Source organism: Nymphalis io, chromosome 8 (genome assembly GCF_905147045.1).
Source record: "Nymphalis io chromosome 8, ilAglIoxx1.1, whole genome shotgun sequence".
In the NCBI taxonomy this organism is placed as follows: domain Eukaryota; kingdom Metazoa; phylum Arthropoda; class Insecta; order Lepidoptera; family Nymphalidae; genus Nymphalis; species Nymphalis io.
The window spans coordinates 5,273,861-5,287,539 of NC_065895.1; the positions used below are offsets into that span (position 1 = coordinate 5,273,861).

Genomic DNA, 13,679 nt, shown 5'->3' on the forward strand with positions numbered 1-13,679 from the left:
TCATGTTAAATAAAAATGCTAGAGCTGAAATGGTCCCAATGCGCTTTATATACTATAAAGACAATTGATATACTACTTTCCTTTTGTAAGTTAACTTAACTTATATAGATAATTATACCCAGACCCAGGACAAACAGACATGTATCATAAAATCTTTTATTACGCGGTGAAACTTAGCTCCTTTATATCCCAGTGGAACACCATCTCGTCGGTATCCACCGGTACAAAATTCTCTAAAGTTTTCACTAGTTTTTGGCACTACATCAGCAAAAAGCTCAAAAATCATTCGGCCTATTTCCTGTAATAAGGATATTATTATAGTATATACTCCAAACTCATTAGATAGTCAACTAGTAAGTCCGTGAAGTTATAGATGAGTTAGTCAGTTCTAGTACACACGAGACTAGTATCGACATAGCCAAACTTTCAGTATTTGAACCTTAATCTATTAAATCCTAAATCTCGTATTAATTTTAAACCTTGTTTTTAATTTGATAGCAGAAACACATAACACCGCAGGAATGCCTGCGGAGTTTATTCTTAAAATGTCATCGTCAAAATGCCTTCATGTTCTTGCCATCCTTTTCTTGCTTTTTTGTGTTTGGGGTACAATAAAGTAGGTACACACATATCCTATATAGGTGGTATATTTCTATACCATTATGTTTTGAAAAGTGGCTTACCTATCACAAGACGAGGTATTAAAAATACTAGCTAGTCTGCGTTACCAGTGTGACAAGGGACTTATATTATTAGAGTTAGCTGAAACTCAGGCTGACGTGTGAAATACGAGGCTACATACATAAGAATATTTATATGTTTTTCTTTATACAATAGGTAGGCGGGCATGTGGGCCACTTGATGGTAAGTGGTCATCAACGCCCATAGACATTGGCATTGTAAGAAATGTTTACCATCGCTTACATCGCCAATCCACCACCAATCTTAGGAACTAAGATGTTATGTCCCTTGTGCCTGTAATTAAACTGGATCACTCATTCTTCAAACCGAGACAAAATAATACCAAGTACCTACTGCTGCTTTGCAGTAGGATATCTGATGAGTGGGTGGTACCTACCCAGACGAGCTTGCACAAAACCCTACCACCAGTAATGTAAACAAACAAAAGTTTTAATATAGAAGAAGAAGAGAGAAGCTTTGCACTTACTTATTGTAAATATGTTATATCCCTAAAGCTTATTTACGACTAGTAGAATTAAAAAAAAACATAACTATGGCAATATTAACAAGACGTAAAAGTGAAAATTTTAATATTTATATACTCGTATAACGTAATATTTCTTTATTTATTATGAGATGAGCTTGTTCTTGACTTTTTAAGATGAAAAGCGTCTGCTAGAAATAGATAAAAAAATAAAAACAGCGTGGAAAAATTAATTAAATTTAATGAATAATTATATAATATAATAACATTATTAACATATTAAACACAAAGAAAAATAAATAACAACGTGTAGTCAAATTAACGCAAAAACAACGAAGTCAGATAACGACTAAATCTCAAAAATGCTTAAACAAATTTAAGAAAAGACACAAGGGTAGGTACAATTGCTTAATTTCTTGCTTAAGTACCGGCTTGACATAAAACAAAGAAGAGGAAAATATATAAGAATATAAAATATAAATGATAAAATAATTTACGAAATTCTTTTATAAAGAAACAAACAGTGACAAATATTTATATGTACATGTATTTTTTGATAGAGTAAATAAAGAATATTCCGTTGGATGAGTATTGAAGATTCCGTGACAAATTAAAATCTATCGTACTGAAACCGCCTTTATATACTAAGTAGTTTTAGATGTAAGTATATAATTCAAGAAATAATAACAAACTTAGATCTAACCGACTTTATCTAAGATTTTTATGAAAGTTTTATTAGACATGAATATCTTAATTTTTAGCTACTGTTTATTGAAGAAGTTTTTCGATTTAAAGAGAAATATGAATACGTATATACTCCAAACTCATTAGATAGTCAACTAGTAAGTCCGTGAAGTTATAGATGAGTTAGTTAGTACTAGAACTAACGAACGAACTAACACACGAGACTAGTATCGACATAGCCAAAGTTTCAGTATTTGAACCTTTCACAAATTTGTATTAATTAGTTTATAACCTATTAGAGATTTACAAAAATGATTGTGTTAATTATTTTTTTAATGTTTTGAAACCTTGTTAGTTTAAGGATTTATACCCAGAGCAATCACGGATAAGGATAAAATTAAAAACAATATAAAGGTTAACTGTTATAAATAATTTTGATAGCTATATCAAAATATCATTAATAATCATAATTGTAAATATATTATATAATTCAGTTCAATTCATCGTTATACTAAATGTACTCCAAAGGAATCCTGGCTTTAGATGTACGGTACACTAGTGTTCCGAATAGCCCCGGGGGCTTGAAGCTGAGCTTATCTGAGCCGGGCGGCAACCGTAGCTATGTGCTACGATTGTCCTTAATGAAAGCGTAGTCCGCGCAGCCCCGCGCCCCCTCACTCGGAGGCTGCCAGTATCTCGCTAGCCGCGCTGTCGACTTCACACGTACGACATACGCTCCCACGCATTAAATACCAATACAAGTATCTTACTATATATAATATAAAAAAAAATAATTATATTCTGAGCATTCGTTTCAACTCCATTGAGAATTACAGTGCGGGTTTAATTTATTGTGTTGCGAATTTTCACCGGTCGGAAGCGGGAAGGGCGGGACGCTTTGTTCGTACTACGCCCGTGACGGAGGCTGTAGCGCGCAGCATCCCTCGTCGTCCGCTATCTCAACCCGACGCATAAAGCGGTGCAAGTAGCCTGCGTTTAACAATTATTATTTAATTCTTTTACGTTTTTTTGCGATCCAAGTTTAACTTTTTTTCTTATTATGTTTTAATCGGATGTATTTTTATATTAACATTTATTATAATTCCATATATTACGTATAAGTTTCAGATTAATTAAAAAAAAAACTTTTGATGTAATAGAAAGCGATAAAGAAATTCACTCGGTTCATCAAAGGGGTGCATGTTACACCGATGCTAATGAGCCCGCAACGTTTCCCGTGCACCTACACATACGTGTGGAGATGAGAGCTCTCGGAACAAATAGGCCACGGGGATACGCTACAGGAGTGTTAATACCTGGCGGAAAGTTGGACGGTTTATTGGCTTAATGAAGACCGAATTAACCGAACAACTGGATTTTATATCTGTAATAATTAGCTTATAATCAATAATTACAAAATATGTGATCCCAATTATTTAGATAACATTTTAATTGATTATATAAAATATATGACGTTATTTTGATGAATTATTATTATAATAATTTATTAAAACAGGCAATCAAACGGAGACAAGTAATTAAAATGCTGTAAAACTTTGTATTGTACACACTTTCACTGCAGTTGTTACGGTGCGGTGTAAACAAAGATTATATTAGTATCTATATTAGAAACATTAAACTTGAAGCGCATTTCGTGTTTAATTAGGCATTATATGTACTTCACGTTACTGTTACTTCATTACGTTATGAATGCATACGTTGTAACTTGAAACTAATAAACATGATGGATTACCTTTTCAATACTAGTAGTAGGGTTTATAATCAGTATAAACTATTATAACTAAAATATATAGTACATAACTATATTACATAACTTATTTTTCATTATAAATGATTATATTATTGCAATTATTTTATGTATTTATATTTTATTGATATTCCTATTTATGTAAAGATTTTTATCTCGTGTTCTTGGCAAGTCTAATTTCGAATACAGTTCTTGATAAACTAAAACAAATAATGCACACCGCGTATCACACTTTCACGGCGCACGCACATGCTCTACTGTATTTTGCAATCGCTATTAGAAAAACATTTATTGTGTTTCAAATTGTATATTGCCAGTTCCTTGGTCATCAACGATAAAATTATAAGAGATTTGCAATTAATTATAAATACAGATCTTAATTCAAATTATAAATGAAATGGTACCGCTATATTATAAAGATCGATCGTTATATATATATAATATTGTTGTTGTATTTTTTATACTATTTATTTCATTGAGACTGACTTGTAGGTAAAATGTAAAGATAAAATTTAAAAAGAAATTAAAGAATTAGGAACTCATTCAAATATACTTTGTACATTACCATACACGTATTAGTGCGTGGTAAAAATATCTGAACTATTTAATATAAGAGGCCATTTTCTCAAGGGTGTACCGCCCCTTGAGAAAATAAATAAATGAATTTCGTTTGACTATTCTACTATACTGAATTTATTTCACATGTTAAACGCCTTACCCATTTTCCCAGTGCAATTGTCGAATTGGCTATAAAATTCGTGAATGACCAGGTGCTGGCAGCTTGCCGATTTTATCCGTTTTGCCACTCTTACTTTCTCGTAGTATTACACTATCGAATTGTGATTGTTTGGATTCATTTTTCGCCTTCGTAAGTCTGCTACTTCCTGTGAATATTGTAAACTAATTTCCGTCCGCGGCTTCACCCATGTGTGAGAGTGTTGGTGCTAGGTATACTATGTCCTTTTCTGTACTCCTGACAACATGTATGCAAAATTTCATGGTGATCGGTTGAGTAGTTAAGGCATGAAAGCGTAACAAATAAACAAACTCATTTTTGCCTTTATTAAAACTAGCGTTTTGCCCGCGGTTTCACCCGCGTAGTTCCCGTACACGTGAGACTACGGCGACAATATGTAGCCTATATTACTTGCTGATAATGTAGCTTTCCATTGGTGAAAGAATTTTTAAAATCGGTTTAGTGGTTTAGGCGTGAAAACGTAATAAACAAACAAACAAACCCACCTTCTCATTTATAATATTTCTTAGGATTACGGTAGTTAGGGTGTATTTTCTAAATCATCATAAACATTAGAAGAAATCTTTGTATTCGATCCTTAGTAAAATTATTGGCTTCATCTTACTCGTATGTGTATTTTATATTGTAAGTAAGTATTATTATTTTTTGAAAAATGTTTTATTGGTATTATTTGTATCATGTAGAGTTTTATTCTTAACTTTCATTTTGTTTCTTACGTTGCACTTTGTATTCTTAGCTGTTTCTTATATCTGATGTCTACGTACAAAACGTGTAAAATGCAATTGTATTCTGTATACGATATTCCTTATATTTGGAATTGTTCCAACTTTTCTACAATTGGGATTACGGAATATAGTTTAAAATTATACAATACTGCAATACATCCAGCATCCAGCATTGCAATATTGTTTAATTTTATTATATTATTGTGCTTGTAAGTTATGATTACATATAATACAAAACATAAATGTAATATTGCTATTAAAGGTAAAGTTCAATATGAATTAATAATCAAAACTAATTACAGACGATGTTTCAAACTGAAAATCGAATAAAATCCGCAATGAAATTAAATATTTTATTTGCGACGAGAATAAGTTCGAAGTGAAGTGGAGTACAGAACGCTAATTAAATGTTTTCTTTCATTCCCTTTTTTAATAATTCCACCCGCGTCGAGACCACCGTGCCCTAGTTCCTAGAACATTGTAATGTGCTTTCAATACGAAACCATTTTAAGTAAGGTTTCATTTTAGCTTTATTCTTCCTTTATTAAGGCGCTTTTGTTGTACCGTCGCTTTGTACAAATGTAGGTGTAAATTAACCACCCGAAAATCATAAAAGATATGTATAAATAGTTCAACGTCTCGGGGGTGTGGTGCAAACGTACATTGGGTTTCATGAAAGATGACAGGGTCTTATTTATTAGTAAAAATTACTAATATCACGTTAAAATATATTAGCGTTAAAAGAATGTTTTTCTTGACATGCGGTTTTCACTTGGTTTTCAATGCAAGATAAATAGTATGCGATACCAAAGAAACACTATTACTTAGACTTCATTTAATAACTTTATTACAAATACAGAGCCTAGTAAAAATCTGAAATCAAATTCACAATTTACGTTGAATGTAACTTCGCTGCCAAGGTCAGCAACCTTAGTTTATCTCAGTGACATCTGCTATTTTAATTATACCTCCATAATTCTCAATTATTGCGTAATACTTATTATAATCCAACAAAGTGAAAAAGCTTTAAACACACTGAAAAGTACTACCATAAAAGGGACCACACAGCTCGGACTGTTCATAAATATTTACTTTGGATCCGTTCGAAATAGACGTTGCGGTCCCGGGTTTAATGATCACTTGAATTTCTGATGTTCTGAACTTAATTTTAATGCCTTGAAATAAGGTTCTCTATAAAATTACGGTTGTTAGTAAGCTTAAAATAATTAATAAACATTATAAAATATTTCTTCTCGTTGTTATATTGCTGAACATACATATATCTTATTAATACTTTTCGTAGTAGTTATTGGTGTTTGAGTCCTTTTCAATAATTTTTATTTTTTATATATTGTATTTGTATCTCCACAGAAGAGTTGTCTGCGCCTTTACTGTACCTAATCTTTAATTTGTTTTTATTTTTTGTTATTTTAACGTGCATGCATGTTTATTACCAGACAGCATCACAGTCTAAAGTTCCAGGATAGAGATAAGGTATTTATGTGCCATTTAAATATTGGTTTGCATTTGACATCATAGAGTCCAGATGACATCTTCACTGACTCCGAATGTGTGCCAGTTGACTGCCTTGAAGGGGTGTTAGTTGTTTTCGTTACCATTGTTTCATTTAATGAGAATAATTAAATTTCTTAATAAGTATTATTATTTTTGTACAACAAAGAAAGAAGCCACATAACCAACATCATCTACTTATACCGAAACCATACCCAAATTCGCAAGAGAAAATTGTACCTAATTACTTTGGGTTAAAATATATTTTTGCGTTAGCAATTTACTTGGGGCACTGAAGTCGGCTGCTTTTAGAGGGATGTAATCAAGTTGATTCTCAAGTTCTTTACATTTTGATGTTTACCCTTCAGGTGTTTGAGCAGTTAATAAACCACTTTAGGTCTTTTCTTATGGTGTTACGATTATCTTTTACATTACGTATATATTAGTATGTTTTAGAAAAAAAAAATTAGTAATTTTTTGTCTAGCGATATTAGTTTATATAAAAATAATAATTGTTTCTAGTTGCTTTATGTAATTTGATGAATGAAAAATGGTAGGTGAGTTTTTTGCCGGTCGTTGTCGATTTTATTTAAGTTTAATTTTATTAATTCACGATTCGAAAGTACTTTTAATAGATTTTTTTAATAATAAAACATTTTTTTAAATACATAAGCATTCATCGTTTTGTATAAAATTACAAAATAAAATAAACTTAACGTTATAAGTATTTAAATTATAAAGTCTGTAGGGACAAGCATTTTAATAGTTCACTATTATCAATTAATTTTATAGGATTGGTTGGCCCATCCCAAAATATAAATTATATTTATTATTATACATAACGGTAATTGCCTTAAAGCATAAAGTTTGCGTAGCGATCATTAGTATGTTATTAACGAGGCGCAAATGGAATTAATCCCTGGTTAATTAGTGAAACAGCGTTTTCATATGTCCCTGTCATATTTAGGTGTTCTGTGACAGGCGGTGTCACGGCATCACAGGAGTGTCATTTCCTTAACGCCTTTATGAGTCAGTATCCTTGTTTACGTACGCGTAACTAAATGTGTATCGTTTAAGTTAAGAATACCCGGTAGGGAAAAAGCTTTTAGGAAGGAAAACATAGGAGGTATATAATTGTGGCTCGCATTACTGACATCATTATACAAAGCTTTACTTTATTGATTTTATATAACTCCGTATATATTTTTGTAAATAACTCGTCACAATAATTTACATCACCTAGATAAAAAACATTACAAGAATGTTGACTTTTTTTTCAATATTGTCTTTATTTTTAAGATATTATCGATTTTCGATATTTAAACTTTATTTGCATTACCGAAATTGTAAAGCCACTGACTGTGAATGGTGTTGGAGTCACCAAGGCATGACAGATACCAATGTGTTGCATAAATCGCGGAGTTAGGTGGCCCGGATCTAGGCGCGTAGGATAGCCTTCCCCATTGCATTGGAATGATTTGAGGCCATATCAAATTGACGTCTTCCTCGCGTCACTACAACGAATAATTGCCCTTATATCCACTGCCGCAAGTCATATAATCACTTGACGGGGTGTCCCGGGAACTGTTTTAAAGAGCAGGATGACGGGTAATGTAACTGTTTTAAGTTGTTCTAAACACATGTGTGTTATAAAAATTATGGTAGTAAGAGGTATAATACTATATCGTTGATATAGAGTACTGCACATATTTGATGTTTTTTTTTTGTTATAGATAATGTAAGTAGTTAGTTCGTAACTTATTCAATTTTGATATGTCATGTGTATACGTGATAAGAAATCAAAACTACACTTTTTATATTTACATATGAAAAATTAATTTTCATGAAGTACAATACTAAAGGTGGCTTTTGTCATAAAATCACTACAAATAATGCTCGAGAGTTTTGTTTTTTGGAACAACTAATCTAAGGATCTTCAAGTCCAATTTAAAAGAAATATATGTTTATGTTAGAACCTAACCCTTTTATTTAGAAAGATATAAATTATATAACTTCACGTTTAACGCAAGTGAAACCGCGCTGAACTGTTATACTACAATAAATTTATGACATGTACTTGAAAACATATTTTGTTGTAAAATCACTACAAAGATGATACAGACAAATATATTTCTTAAACAGATGGTTTTATTGGGTCACATCGTTATTTTAGTGGCATTTGGTATAACATATAAATATTTCGCTTCATTAGCCTTGCTCTATAATATTCACAGCTGTTGTTACACATTTAATAAACCAATGACATTTAAATAACAGACTTAGAATTAAGCTTCGGATTAGAAAGCTATTTCTATGCAATTTGTAAGCCATCTGTAAAATTTGTTTTGGTATTTAAACTTGTACTCTGAAGAGATTTAGATTTCATTAATGTTTTATTGTTAATGAAGAAGGTCGTATGTACGATTGTGTACTTTACAGCGCAGCTTAAAAAACTTTTTGTTTCAATAATGTAATAATCACTTAATTCTTTCACTCCTGAATACGTTATCTATATATCATACAACTATAGTATTCAATTTATATATATTTATTTAAATTAAAAAGTTATTATTTATTTTCTTAGTGAATACATTTTAATCCACTCTTACCTTAACTGGCTTGTATTAGAAATTACTACTCAGGCTTTGCTACAAACATCTAGAAAGATCAAGATCGTGTAATTTTGCGTCTAGTATTAAATACAGTCAGATGAATTAAAGCAGATATTGGACAGAGTTAGGGAACATTTTTCTTAAGGTTGACTTCTTGAAGAATTATTAAAAGTGCGATATTAATATATTAATGTATATTTAACTATGGCAATGGAACCTATTCAAGTCGACCTCATTTGCTAACAATCCCGAGGCCCCTTCGCCGCACTCGCTGCGCTACCTGTGCGGTTCTATCTAGAGGCATTCACTCGCTTTAGCCCATTATGGCTTTTATATCAAGTAAGATAAGGACTACAATGCAATATAGAACATGTGCATCGCCTTACAAAGTCGTCTGTACTCAGTATTATCCCGAGCTACGCGATTCCTCGGAGAAATACTGTTTCATATCTTGAGTTTTGACCCATTTTAGAAATGGAAAAAATTCTTTTGGTGTATTATTTTTTAAATTCTGCACATTTTGTTCCTTGAAACTTTACGTTATTGTACACTGCACTTAAATGTGAAAACAATTTAGCATGTAATACTTTTTGAATCAGGAAATGTATTCTTGGACTTAGGAGTTTGGACAATGGATCTAAAACAAATAATAAAAATTAAAACAATAAACTGCGGATCTAATGTTTCTATAATACACATAACTCTTTGGACACAGCAGTTTGTTTAAAGATAGCATGATTTGATTACTTGAGACTACTAAGCAAGTTTTTTTACATAATTTATTAAGATTTGTACAAGACATCATACCTTCAATTTTACTTCAAGTATCTTTTCTCTTCTTCTGTATGTTTATTATTATTATTTATATGTTAACAGCACTAGGTATTTCTGCTTAACGGCAGAATATCTAACGAGTGGGTGGTACCCACCCAAATGGGCCTACACAAAGACCTACCACCAGGTAAACGTGTGTTCACGAAGAGACATAAATATTATTACTCCGTTTGAGATGGGTGAGTATGCATTCCTGAAACCTTTTAGATTGAGTCACATGTGCCTTTTATAGACTAAAAGATAGGAAATTAAAATATGAGGACAGGAAGTAATGTGTCACGATGAGACGGATCCTTTAAGTGTTTCTAATTCACGTCTTTTTGGGCTGCATCAGTATTATTTAGGATTAGTTTTATAACGTTTTCATACTTGTCCTCTTATTATAAAATACAATTTTTTATCAATTTTAAAAGAACAACGGGGTACGAGCTGTTTAGTCTGTATTCACAATTTGCAAAACTGTATCGCTGGATAAAAGAGAAAATACGAATAATATAATTGACCCAGCAAGAGCTTTGCTAGGTTTTTCTATTAAATAATTATCCAACCTATAAATACGAAATTTAACTCTAGACGATACATAAGTGACATATCAAAAACGTTTTTAATTGACAATTCTCTATCTCTTCATCAAAGTGGTTTATATGTATTGATAATATAATTTATTTGTTGATATATTTTATGTGTATTTTATATTTACATTTATTTATTAGTTTGTTTTAATCATAAATTAATATTATTTTATTTATTATTAAAGCCGCACCTACCTCATATCCTATGAGTTATTACTTACACCGTTGGTTGCCTGGAAGGGATCGCTATGTAGCGATCAGGTCGCCAAAATTGTATGCTACTTTTATTTAGGCTGTAACCATGTTTTGTATTTTTTTTCTCTTTGTGGTGTACAATAAAAGTATAAAGTAAAGTAAGGTGGTTACATTTGAAAAATCACTCTTAACCCCAACATGCGTATTAAATAATAATTAACATAAGTTCTCAAATGCACCTCGTTGTCCTAGTAAATATACCACGAGTACAAGGGCTCGAGCGACCAAGTATCACTTTCATTCGTGATATTGGTTACGTATCACATTTCACATTCGTTGTAGCACTGAGAAAATTACGCGAGCGCGCCGCGGGCGTCGGACAGTTTATACAGGTCTCAGACGTAAGGTGTAATTTGCAACAATATGGGTATACACTTTCCTTATATCTACTGTTTTATTCAAAGACCCCCCACTACTAAAATCGTGTGTATTGTTGCTTCGAAATTATTGAATAGTGTTCATTAATTTTATAGTATCTTTCCCTATACGGCAGAGTATTGGTCCATTACCTGAAAATGTTTATATATTATAGTTTTAGCGGAGTTATGGCGCAGTTCTTAGAAAACTTCTTATCTGAAAGTTGCGGGTTCAATTCTAGGCAAGCACCACTAAATTTGCATGCGCTTAATTATTATTTAAAATGAATTACGTGCAGGGCGATAAAAGAAAGCATAATGAGGTAAACTGATTTTGGCACATATGCTTAACAACCCCAGCGTAGTGGAATAAATCCTTAATATTTTCCTTCAACAGGAGAGGATGCCTTAACCCAGCATTTACATTACGTTTATTATATCATATTTTCGAAGATTATGATATAATAAACATACTGTAAATGTACGTACGTAATTACAGTATCACTTTAATCCTGTAATAAAGTTAACGTATCCGATCTTTTCAAAAATACTTTAACAATTAACAATTAATTTATTTTTAACTTAATATCATACGTTAAAATATAGCAATGTTCCTGTTAAATAAATATTCTTTATTTCATTCTGTACCACTATTAGCCGTCCTTAGAGGATTGAAGTCAATTTCTTCCTTGGTTACGTAATATGTTTTGTACCGGTTTTAGTGGAATTAGAAGTGTGGCAACAATACTCTCGGGTTCAACCTGAAAGAGATATACGAGTACCTGCAATGTATCGGGAACTGATTCATAGTATAAATCTTTATTTTATTTTTTTATTTTTAGGAATTGTGTGTTTAACTATTTTTTACATCTATAATTAACGTGAGGGATACACTAATCTTAGCCTTGTGTCATTCATACTTATATAAGCATCGCACATGGTCGACTTCAACCAATTTTTTGGACGAAATTGGTCATTTTTCTTGTGCTAATCTACGACAACTTTCAAATAATATTTGTTTGTCATCCTTATATAAGTCCTCCTTATATAAATAGTAAAAAAGGAACGAATTATAAAAATCGCTTATTAATACCTACATAGAAATTGAAGACAGCACTGTACTTCCCTCTGCTATTTACCTCCAGATTTAAAGGCCATAAATTTGTTAACATTCAACATAGGTGTACAAGCTAGATAATAAAAAAAACATAAGACTATCTAAATATGTCTATAGATTTTGAAAAAATATTGATAACCTGAATGTATTTATTAAAGTATTGAAGCTGGTCTAGCTGGTTTTCACTTCCCATTTAATTTCACCAATTATTCCTCAAACATAACTAGCCGTAGTACAAATTGCTCAATCAAGTCGGGCGCTTGTTATCTTGTTAGTAGTCTGTCTAGGACTTATAAGACTCAGCACTTCTTAACTAATTCTATTTAAAATGGACTCCATTTTTCGTTCACTGTAGCGTGCTTTCTTTGTCCGATTTTTTGTCTTAATTTTTATTAATATTGTAAAGAAATTTTATAAGAATCTCCACACTCGTTTTTGAGTGAATTTGGAAGCTTTTTGACGATTGTTTCTTTCACTTGATACGTGAAAATTCACGTTTCTTCTAATTTTATGAGGACTCACGTGGTAAGTCGTTAGGCAATCTTGGCTTTAAAGATTTAAAAGTAAAAGTTTTTCTTTATTTAAATTGCCTGTACCTGGCTACTCATGGTAGCTTTATGACCTTTCGACGGGAAACACCAAAATAATACTCGTCTATCTGTGCTGCTAGATTTTACTGGAAAGTACGATTAAGTTTCTATACCTTATCAACACGCTTGGTTTACTACTTTTAAAATAATAAGCAATTAAATACGTTATAACTACTTAATATAAGAACCATCCAGGTACAGTAGGTATCATTTATCTTTCTAATATTATAAACGAGATAGTTTGTTTGAGAGATGGATGATCTTTGTTATTCTTTTAAGCAAAAACTACTGTAGATTCGGACTAAATTTAGAATAGCTTATACCCTGTTTTAACACATCGGCCTATATCACCCATCTCCCATCAGACAAGTGGGCGTAGCCGCAGTCGGAAGCTAGCGATAAATAAATAAATAATTAATTAGTGACTATGTTTATACTAGGTGTAAATCGACTTTCATTATTTATTCCCACATGCCCCAATATTAATGATGTTCTACCATCGTTGATCCCTTCAGTGATGTCATGTCCAACGAAATATAAATATAGGGTGAAGGGCATTGTCCTTCCGTGTCTAACTCAACCACAATTTTAGTATCTACTATCGGAAACAGACGTTTTATTGTGAACTTGGGTTTACCAACAACTTAAAAACACAAGAATCAATGAACTTATTATAGTATATATTCAACAATAAGGTATCTAAATACTTATTGTTTTTTATTATTGTTGGTA

At 31.7% G+C, this 13,679-nt stretch overlaps 1 protein-coding gene across 3 annotated transcripts in view; it reads left to right on the forward strand.

The window, feature by feature from the left end:
- Nucleotides 1-2,554: 2,554 nt before the first annotated feature.
- LOC126770311 (plasma membrane ascorbate-dependent reductase CYBRD1-like) overlaps nucleotides 2,555-13,679 on the forward strand; it is a 58,551-nt gene continuing 47,426 nt past the window's right edge. For 2 of the 3 annotated variants that reach the window (XM_050489673.1, XM_050489671.1), the window contains exon 1: nucleotides 2,555-2,610. The gene's annotated coding sequence lies outside the window, so the exon portion shown is untranslated. The remainder of the gene's footprint in view (nucleotides 2,611-13,679) is intronic. The other variant, XM_050489672.1, reaches the window with a different exon arrangement.